Here is an 11425-nt window from a genome sequence, read left to right on the forward strand (position 1 = left end):
TGAAATCCATTTGGGTGCAAAGATAAGTAATACAATGCGTTCTTATTCGGGGTATATATACCTTCCGCAGCATGGCAAGGCCCTATGTTTGCCAAGTTCCTATCGAAGTTAGTTTTATTAACCTGGTTAACTTCAGCCATGTAGTAACTTTGGTCTCCCTCAATATTCTCAACTATGCCATCTTCTCTCCAAATGGTTAACCTTTGATGCATTGTCGAAGGGACAGCAGCAACTCCATGGATCCATTCCCTTCCGAGCAAGAGGTTATAATTTGCTTTCGCTGGTATGACCATAAACATAGTTGGCCTTATGACTGATCCCACCGTGAGATTTACTTGGACAACTCCCAAGGTTTTCCCTATTTTGCCTTCATAGTTAGACAAAACCATGTTATGTGGCCTTATATCAGTATCAAACATACCAATTATTTTCAGCATGTATTGGGGCATTAGGTTCACTGCTGCCCCTCCATCTACCAGGACTTTATTAATTCCAACATTTTCAATCTTAGCCCTTATGTAGAGTGGCTTCAAATGGTTTCGCATACCTTCATCAGGCCTTTCGAAGAAGGCATTCTGCTCCTCAACTGCACCGTTGTTCAGCACATAGTAACACACAAGTCTGTGTTTTGCCATCTCTTCGACGTCAGCCTCCTCACAATCTTCAACTTCAGTCTCTTGATTAAACTCGTGAGGGAGTACAGATACAACATTGCAGTTTAGGTTTATAGATGATACTCCATCAGATTCAAAATCATTTGTCATTCTATCATCCTCTTTCCAAAGGCTTGAATGCATCATCTCCTCTTCTTTCTCGTTCTCAGAATCGAACAACTTGCGCTCCAACGGAGGATTGCTTGCCTTTGCCCCCTGCATTGGGATTTGATTGCTACTTGTCTCTCCAACCTCCCTTGGTTTGAAATCCCTTTGGGCTTTCTTCATCCTCTGATGCCTTCTCCATTGGGATCTAGACATAGGATTTTTCCCTTCGTAGTTCTCCAATCTGTACATCTCTCGATTGGAGGTCTGGAATTGCTTTCTATATGCCATTGCGGTTCTTCCTCCTTGGTCCCAACTTCGCCATTTGTTGGTTCTGGAACCAGCTTGCATCCATCTATCCCTGGGTATGTCTGCAGGAACCTTAAATGTAACCCTTCGAGCTCTAGGGTGCGGGCTGTCAGGCCTTCTCGATGGGGTTCGATCATCGAACCCAAACAAGTTAGGACGCAGTCCCTGGGTCTCCCGACCCATATAAAGATACACCCTTTCGAATGATCCTGCTAGCAGTTCGTCATAGACTGCACCACATCTAGGGCATAGTGCAACTTCAGAATTGTCGTTGTGACACCTGACCAAAAAACCAACCAAGCTTTCTTCAGACCTTGGGTACACTTTCAACAGCAGGTTTCCTCCTCTCCAAGGTTGCTCTAACCTTTCTCGCAAAGCCCTCTCGAAATTGGCCTGGATCCTCCGATTTGTCATAATTGAACATGTTGGGCACATCACCCTTTTTCCTCCATTCTTTATATGACAATTCCAAAGATAATCTTTCAAACTGTTTCCTCTTGGTGGAATCTCAAGGTTTGCTTTCTCCCACATCAACCATTTTTCTAGTTCTTCGATTTCAGATAAGGGACGTCTAGCATTGATCATGTTAACAACCACCGGAGGAACTTCAGAAATCTGTATCTGTTGAAGCTTCATCGTGAGGTCTTCAGTGGCCTCACTTGTTTTTTCTTTCGGATCTTCAGTCATTTCAGCATCGAAGGATCCTTCAACATCAGCATTGAGGATCGGATTGGCACTTAGGCTTTCAGTAGCCTGCTTTCCATCTGAAAATGTCTTTGATCCAGCAGTATGAATTTCAGATACTTCCACCATGTTGACATCAAATGGTTCACACAAGTTAGTGTCAGCCACATTCAAGGGATCGGCGTCAACCTTCATAGGGTTCTTGCTTTTGTCAGCGAATTTCAAACGTCCATCCTTGATAGCATTCTGGATTAGATCCCTGAAAAGAAAACATTGTGAGGTTTTGTGGCCTAAGAAACCATGATATTTACAAAAACCTCTCTTCTTTCGTTGTTCTAACGGAGGAATTTTAGAATTTGGAGGCACTATCATTTGGCCATCTTTTACTAGTAAATCAAATATTTCGTCACACTTAGTGACATCAAACGTGTAAGTTTTCTTGGGAAATCTATCACTTTTATCATTATCTACTGGATTTCTTCCATTAGAAGGGGTGAGTAATTTGCAAGCATAGGGTGGCGCTTCCTTTAACTCGGCAAGATCTATTTCGACCTCTTCCATGTCGCATGAGTCTTCGAAAGGTTCGCCATCAACTTCGTCTGCTTCGACGTATGCTACTCTTTCCTTCTTATAACTCTTACTTGCTCTGGCCTTTTCTACTTTTAACCGTTCGACTTGTCGAACTCTATCAGCCAATTGGGCCATATCTCTCAGGTATTGAGTATCCAGTTTCTTTCGAATTGAATAATCTAGGCCACCTACAGCCATTTCAACTAATTCATGCTCCGGGACAGTCGTGAAGCATCTTGATTTCAACAAACGGAACCTGTTTAAGTAATCGTCAATAGACTCCGAGAATTTCCTCTTGATGCTAGCCAATTCTTTCAAACTTATCTTGGTTTGACCCATGTTAAATTGTTCATGGAATAATCTCTCCAAGTGGGCCCATGCATCTATAGAATTTGGAGGTAAGGTAGTAAACCAAACAAACGCATTTTTTGTCAGCGAACTAGGGAAGTATTTAATCCTTAAATCCTCATTCCCTGCTAAGTCTCCGGCTTCTGTCAGATACCTGGCAATATGTTCCACCGTTGATTCATTTGTGTCCCCTGAAAACTTAGTAAATTTTGGCACTTTGGTGCCCCTTGGCAACTCTGTTTGCATGATATAATCCGCTATGGGAGATGTATAATTTGGACGTCGAAGTCCAGTACTGAGGCCATTATTGGCCATAACTCTCTCTATCATAGCAGTTAAGTTATTTTCTGTGGCTAGGTTTTCTCTCCTGACTCTCTGAACTACTTCGTCTGGGTGTTCGTTCACCTACTACCCTTAATCTGAGTCTCTCTTCCTCAAACCCTTGTTGAGCAGGAACAGTTCTTTGGTTCGAAGCCTCCAAATCTATCACCCGATCTCTTTCGACCATTGTTGTTCTTTGTGGAGGAATCACGCCAGCGGCGTTCGTATTAGGCGGAGGAACTATATTTTGGACACGTTCCAGAATGTGATCCCCTTCTCGATAAGAGGATTGGTTGTTTCTTCGCCTGGGTGGTTGAACTCCCATGAATTCTGCCATTTGGGTCATTTGGGATGATATTTTTTGAAAAGTTTCCATATTCTCCCGATTAGTATTAGCAATATTTGTTGCTAAAGGATTTAAGATTGACGATAATTCTCTGGCCAGGGTTCCTAACATATCGTGATTACTTGCGTCCATCTCTTGTCGGAATGCTGCTTGATTACTTGTGGTAAAATTGGGTATTTGGGCAGAGAAGCCAGTATTTTGTGCGCTTCGACCTACTGAACCAGCATTTGGCGAAAATGTTGCGGGGTTAGTTGTAGTGTATGTAGGTCCTGCTCCTCGTGTACCTGTCATGTATGGATATGGCATTCCATATTGACTGTTCGGTCTCCATTCGAACGCAGATGACCCAGGGGAGAATAACTGGTTTGCAGCATTCGTCGAAGCAAGTTGCATCTCGCTTGCACTTGAGGATCGAGGTGCAGTAGTCGATACCGAAACTGGAATAGTCCCTGTCGTTGCTGTATTGTTTTCAGGTACAGCCTGGGAACTATCCATGGGTCTCGATCCATTCGGACCTGGTATGTTCTGCACTCCTTGAGTAGAAGTCGAAACATGCGCAGAATTTTCCGCTCCTGTTCCTGACCCTTGTGGGGGATCTTGATCTCCCCCCGCACTAGTCGAAACGACCATTTTCTTGTTGTACCTTCGTTTGGGAATCGGTTGTGCACTGTTTGTTAATTTACCGTTCCTAATTAAGGTTCATACAAGGTCTTGATATTTTCTAGACAAAACAAAACAATCGATTAATAACAATCTGTTTGACACGGTCCCACTGGGCGTGCCAATTTGTTTACGGTGATTTCCAGTAAACAACCGCTAGTCTTCCAAACTATAATAAATATGATTTGGTTAATCGCAGGATCGACTAGATTGATCCTAGGACATAGTCAAATAGATTGTTATTCATGATAGTTTGAATTATGTCTAAGATTGATGTGTCTCGAAATAAGAAATACTTAATCAAATAAATAAAGATTAGCAATCACCTTGTTATACACGTAAATATAACACCAGCGAAAGGGTAAGTTAAAGATAAAACATAAGACAAAACTGTAAAAGTGCGAGAATCTTAAACTGCAGAAAAGTTAAGTGCTTCGAAGATAAATGACATGAAAATAAAGAGTGCAGGAATGTAAATGACAGAAAGTAAACGAAAACGTAATAATATCGAAAGATACTTGAATAAAGGAAAATACACATGTATTTAAATTGGTGTTGGTGTCATACGTACATTTCTCAGCGAACTCTTTCTCTTAACACTTGATACTTGAGCAATATGTGAGTGATTTGTACAAAATGAACACACAGAATCCTAACATTAAGACCCTTATTTATACTAGTTTCGACCCTAACGGTCATACACTAATCTAATGCCACGTTGCTCGCAGAAAATCCAGGGATGCCATCTGTCTTCGTGCGGTTACATAAACTACTTCGAAATTCAAATCATCCCGCCTGAATCCTCCTTCGACGCGTGGCAACATAATTATAATCGAGAATGCCACGAAAACACGCTAAGCTTCAGTACTTTGCATATTTCGCAAAAACGTCTAAGTTCCAAAGATCATTCTTCTCGAATTTAGCTTCGGTGCTCACTATTCTGTTTCAACTTAAACATCATTCTCGAAGCATGGCCATCAGTAGCCATTCTCTGTCTTCAAAGATGGTCATCAGTAACCACCTCCTTCGAATTTCAGACCTTCGAAGGACATCTCTTCCCAAACGAAATCTTCAGCTAACACTGTCCTATTGAGAATAGCGTGATTATGTTATGTTTGATATACAAAGGGATTGATTCAAAGATAAAAGATATAGTTAACGTAGAAGTTTATATTTTATGTGACTTCATAATATATATTTATAATACTAAAACTTGCACTTTATTAATAAATTATTTTATTAATGTTTAAATTTTTTCTATATATAGAGCTAGGGAGGGATATCATTTCTTGCATGGTGCTAGAAATAATAACTCATGTTTCTGTGAGTATTATTACTCAATATATAAAATTTACTTATAGGTGAAGCGACAACCATCAGGACATGATTGTGGATATCATTAAAATCAATATATCTAATATTTTTTTATGAATCGCGCATTATTTAAATAGGACCTTTTTACTTATTGCGATTTAAATATATGGTACAAAATGTGCCATTTAGGTTTTGTTTATAAACTATATATATTTTCATAAAATAATTTTTTGTTTAAAGAATTATATGATCAAAGTTAACACTGAAGATGTAAAGTATAGGTTAGAATTGTTTTCTAGTAAAACAATTTTTACAATATTTTATTCTTTTATGGTATTTCAATTCCTTATCAAAATGACCTTGAACCCTTCACTGATGCTAGGACCACCCATTTCTTCAACTATGATAAGATGACCTTGACCCCTTATTAACATAACTTCAACCTTTCAACAAAGTCAATGGCTAACTACTAAGATAAGAGACAACCACTTTTATTTTATTAATTAGTACCAAGCTGAAAATCAATTTAACAAATGATTATCTGGATAAGACAAATATATATATATATATATATATATATATATATATATATATATATATATATATATATATATATATATATATATATATATATATATATATATATATATAAATTTTTCATTAACAATATCCATGTGGTTGTATTGTGATTACCCTCATGTCTACATGAACTAAATGTGAAGAATAATAAAGTCCAACACAAGGAATATTATTCACTCCAAGTGTAGTGAAAATAATCCAAACCACAAGTGAAAATATAAATATTTATCTGCTTGATTGTAATGCTAAAGAGCATACAAATATTTCTCTGCTTGATTGTAATACTAAAGAACATACAAATATTTCTATGCATGAATATCATGATCACCGACATTCACAAAAAGAATTAACGCACATCTTACGTTTTGGAAGCCAACACATAGCTTTTGGACAATCACGTGAACAATAGCAAGGAATAAAACCTGGGATTTCAAATAACAACAAACGAAAATGTTACTAAAAGATGATGAAAATATGTGTATAAGATGAAAAAAAAATCGAGATGGTGTAAAAAATAACTTGCCCCCGCCGATTATAACAACGAGTAGAGAAACAAAGATGATCAAAGCATAAACAATTTTGAGAATTCGGTCCATTTTGTTTGAAGAAAATAGAAAACTGCTTGATCACATTCAAAGTTGCATGCTTTGATGTCGTTAAATATAATTGTTTTTGGAATATTGGAGTTGCAAGAAGCCACTCATAAGAATGGAAAATTTGTTAAATGTCCTTAAAGTATACTAAGGTGTTGAGTTTATCTCCTTAACTCAGTTGTTTTTGGTTATTAAGTTTTCAATATTTTTCGTTTTAGTTTTCTTGTAACCTTTTAAAATAGGTTAGGGCTCTCTCAAATATATGGAAAGTCAAGGTGCCTTCTAAAATTCTTTTCTTTTGTTGGAGACTTTTACATAATCGGCTTGCTACTAGAGATCTTTTAGTGAGCCGGGGCATTTTGTTAGAGGGTAGCAATTCTCTTTGCGCTCTTTGTTCGAAGGAGGAAGAATCTAACGTGCATCTCTTCTCGGAGTGTGAAGTGTCGCGTCGTGTTTGGTGCCGGGTGTTCATGTGGATTGGAGTAGGTGATAAGTTGTCTATTGAAGAATTCATAGATTTCTTCTATAATTGTGAAAAGATAACTTGTCCTTCTATGAGAGCTATTGTGTCGGTTGTTTGGCTTGCTTCGACTTGGACGTTGTGGTTGAAGCGTAACGCAATCATTTTTAAAGAAGATTCTTTTAGCTTTATAGATTGTATGTCGGAGATTATTAGCTTCTCTTGGAATTGGTTATGTTCTTTCTACAAGAAGGCGCCGTTTTGTAATTACTATGGTTGGAACATCCAACCTCTTTTATGTTTTGAGTTGTAATGACTTTGTATTGGGGTGGAGCATCCCTTTTGCTCCCTATAATTCCATTGCTTATTAAAAAAAAAATGATGAAAACAATTAATTATGGTAACAACTCATGAAAGGTGGCAACTATTTATTTTAAATAGAAAGCATCATTATATGAACAAGATTTGTTTATTGATTCATAAGATCAAAGTTAATACCGAAGGGAAAATTCTTAGGTGGACACGGATATAAGAAATTGTTTTACACACAACCAATCACAAATTTTTAATTAATTAAAAAATAAATCATGAATTTTCTCTCTTCTTCATAATCTCAACCACCCTATGAATCCAATTAAAAACAAAATTAAAATAAAAATAAATTAAAAAATTGGACTCTTCTTATTGGTTGTGTCTAAGAAATAGATTTAGGGTCGTGTCCATGCAAGAATTTCTCATACCGAAGATGCAAGAAAGGAAAAAAATTGGGATTGGGTTGTGTTAACGTTTTTTTTTTTTTTTTTTAAATTATTTGATTTCGGTGATATTTTAGTTTGTATAAGAATAGAAGACAAACGAACAATAAGATGCATGTTATTTTTTTTAACTGCTAAAATCAGTTATTTTAAAAATTATATTTATAGATTTAGGAGATATAACATTATTCATAAGCCTTTAGATTTTAAGTAAAAGATCAACTAGCTGTTTCTGGTGTTAGGAAATTAAAAGTGTAAAAAATAAATGGTATCAAAGCATGTTGATTGTTGAGCATATTTTTTCATGTTTAAACACTTTACTTGAAGCAGTTTTTAGAGCTATCTGTTCCATAATAAAACCTCAATTCCTCAATTCCACCAATAGAAAAACTTTAGTTAAGTTCATAGAAGCATGTTTTCTATCAGAACATCTGTTAGTCCAAGTGTTAATCTCCCCTCATGTTGGTTTGTCAAGAAATTTACAGTCGTGTCTCTTTCTTCACAAATATTTCAATTCACCAAAATATATCAAATATGACATCTCTAACAATGTTTTATTGGTATTTGAAGTCTAAAAACTTCTTACAATAAATCGCGCGTTCCAGAAGTATATTCAAGCATATGTCTCATGACACATAGAATAAACCTCATCAATAAAAAAAATATAAAATAAAGTTACAAAATATTTAAATTTTCTTATTTTAGAAAATACTTTCATCAAAACCTTTTGAATAACAAAAAAAGAGAAAAAAAAGTAAAGAGATAAGAATTATAATTACACAATTTTTTTATAGATCAGTATTCTACCTGAATGCTACGTTTAGTCTAATTATATTGAGATATTTACCTTCAAACATTGAGAATTTCAACTATCAAATAATAATTCTTAATAATAGAGGAAAAATAAATTATCCTAGTAAATACTTCTAAGGTAAATTAATCTCTATGAGAGAATACAAAGTGAAGTTCTTGTTCAATGAGTTTTAAAAATTCCCATGATTGATTGTACATATATATAGTTTTATTACCAGTCAGTTTCTCAACTTTAAGTGTTACAGAAATGTTGAATTTACAGTGATTGAGCAACAAATTTGTTGAAGACTCATATGTTTAAAGAGTCGTTGTCACTATATAAATATTATAGGACAAAAACCCAAATTTAAGGTACATAATAGAAACACACCATTACACTTACTGGTACAAATTTTGCGTCATTCAAAATTGATTCTTTCAAACAATTGACTTTTGCATACTAAACTATATACTTTGTGATGGCAAGTCGATCATTTCGTCTATCAATATACTGAGGTAGTCGTCCTTAAACATTTAAAAATTGTCTCTTCCCAATTTCATTTGGGTTCATGAACATATGTGAGGGTCTTCTAACTATGTGCCGAGCACAAGTCTTGAAAGCCTTCTATTAACATATTATTTGATCTTTTTTGTCTGATGTGTACTTTCTCGGACAACTTTCGTAACCAATGACTTCTTCAGCTTCACCCGATTGTCTCTTGGTTTGACCCCTTTATCCTAGATGATGGTGATTTTCTAAGACCTTTTCTCTTGGTGAAGCCCCTCACCTCCACCGTTCATTCTACTTACTGTGTTATATTTTCGCCGATTCTCCTCAATATTGTCGAATTTCATATCCAAAGTATTGACCTAAGATCCACTTCAATCGGAATGTTGGCTCTTATTGTACCCATTTGGGTTCTAATTCTCCGAACGAGGTGAAAATGATGGAGGAAATACATTTTGTATATCAGGGAGTTGGTTGTGAGGAAGGGTTCGGCCTTGGTGAGGTGCCCCCTACCGAATTAAAGAAAAGGCGGATTTATACTCACGTTATCTTCAGTGCAAATACTCTCTAGGAAAGGAGGGGAGTATTTTGTGAGATCGTAGTCTTAATGTTTTTTTATATGTGTGATTACATTTTTTATATTGCAGATATGAAGCACAAAGAAAGTAAGTTGAATATATTCTACTGCCTGCCAGATGCCCAAGGTATCCAGACTGAGGTGAATACTAGAACTTCTTCATTTGCCCCTAATTCTACTCCGACTCCTTTTTTATCCCAACTGTAGAACCCTTAACTTTCGTGCTCGAGGTGGATCGTCTTGTGGATGTTGTGACAATTTTAATGGTGGATGAACCACCTCTGTCTCCGACTTCAACTAAAAAGGCTCAGGTTGAGGAATAGTCGTCTTTGAGAGACGAGGTTTCTCCAAAGCAGACTCATGTTGTTGAGGGTAATGCTTCTAGGGGGTGATCTCATTTATAAAGATACTAGAAATTTTCTCTTCCCGACATCCGTGCCCTCTTAAGGAGACTACTGCTTTTGTTTCGACGTCGTATTTATCCTTCTTCTAGAACCTTAACGGGACTAGATGGAAATGGCTTATAAGCTTGCTCATAACATGTTCAAAGTCGCTTCTATCTTTTCTCTTGTATCTACTAGACGGGGTGATGTTATGGCCCCGACTAATCCTTTCAAGGAGGTAGATACTTGGAGAGAAAGAGTCGAAGCTATGGAGCTGAAACATGTCAATCTTTAGAAGGAGCATCTTTCATTGAAGGATGGGGTTTAAGCATCAAATTCTTTGTAGGAGGCAGTGAAAGTATATGGCTCCCTTTATGCCTTGGCGGCTTGTGTGACAAAAATGAAGAGTTTTATCTTAAATATAGAGAAGTGATACAGGGCCGCTACTGACTCTGTTGAGAAAAAGACCCGCCAGGTGGAAAAGTGTCGGAAAGATGCGGAGGCTATAAAGGCTCTCCAAGATGAGGTGTTATGTCTTGTGCGCAATCTTCATGTTGTTCTTCAGCATACTATATGCAAGATTTTCTTGGAATCCGATAGCAAATGGTGGAGCAGGAAAGGAAATTTTGTTTGAGTGTGAAAATTTCTGCCGAGGGGCCAGACCCGTTTAAGTCTTCTTCTAGAGTGAATCAAGGAGGCGGTCCTAGCATTCATTTTTAAAGGCTCCAAATTGATTTTCTTTTTGCCTTGTATTATTCATTCCTACAATGATTCACAGGCTTTCATGTCTCGATTGTAACAAATTTGGATATTTAATAAAATATTTTACCTTGATATTCCAAGTCTTGTTAGCATTAGAGTTTTGCGTTGGTCTTTGCTCAGTCGTTATCATTATTCAAGATTTTTTATAGCTCTAGACCACCAGTATTCGTCAATGATGGAGGGATATTTGTTGTAGGCATGAAAACCTTTATTTCATAGCTTTTACGAAAGAAGTTGCGTTTTTAATTGTAATAAGATGGTTGATATGCCTCTGGAATTTTTCATATTTTTTGCAACTTGGTACATTGAATGATTTCGGCTAACCTCTTTAGAAGGGGTGCTCCAGCTATGCAGAAGTGCGTTTAACATGCCTCTGATACGAAGTATGCCTTTGAGCTATATAAAATCGCAAAAATGTATTAAGCGTGTATCAGTGCATAGTTCGACCTAAAATGTTTTTAAGCCTTATCGAAATCGCAGAAATGCATTAAGTCCGTATCTGATACATAATAGGGCGTAAAGTGTGCTTTAAGTCGTATCAAAATTTAAGAAGTGTGTTAAGTTAGCATCGAATGCACAACAAACTCGGACTATGCGCAAGCCATATCAGAATCATAAGAGTGCGTTAAGTCCCTATGAAAGACGTATTCATACAATTATCTTTGTTCTCCTTTTGCGGGCTTTCAAACAAAGAGACAAATAAACA

Source organism: Vicia villosa, linkage group LG5, assembly GCF_029867415.1.
Source record: "Vicia villosa cultivar HV-30 ecotype Madison, WI linkage group LG5, Vvil1.0, whole genome shotgun sequence".
Taxonomy (NCBI): Eukaryota; Viridiplantae; Streptophyta; class Magnoliopsida; order Fabales; family Fabaceae; genus Vicia; species Vicia villosa.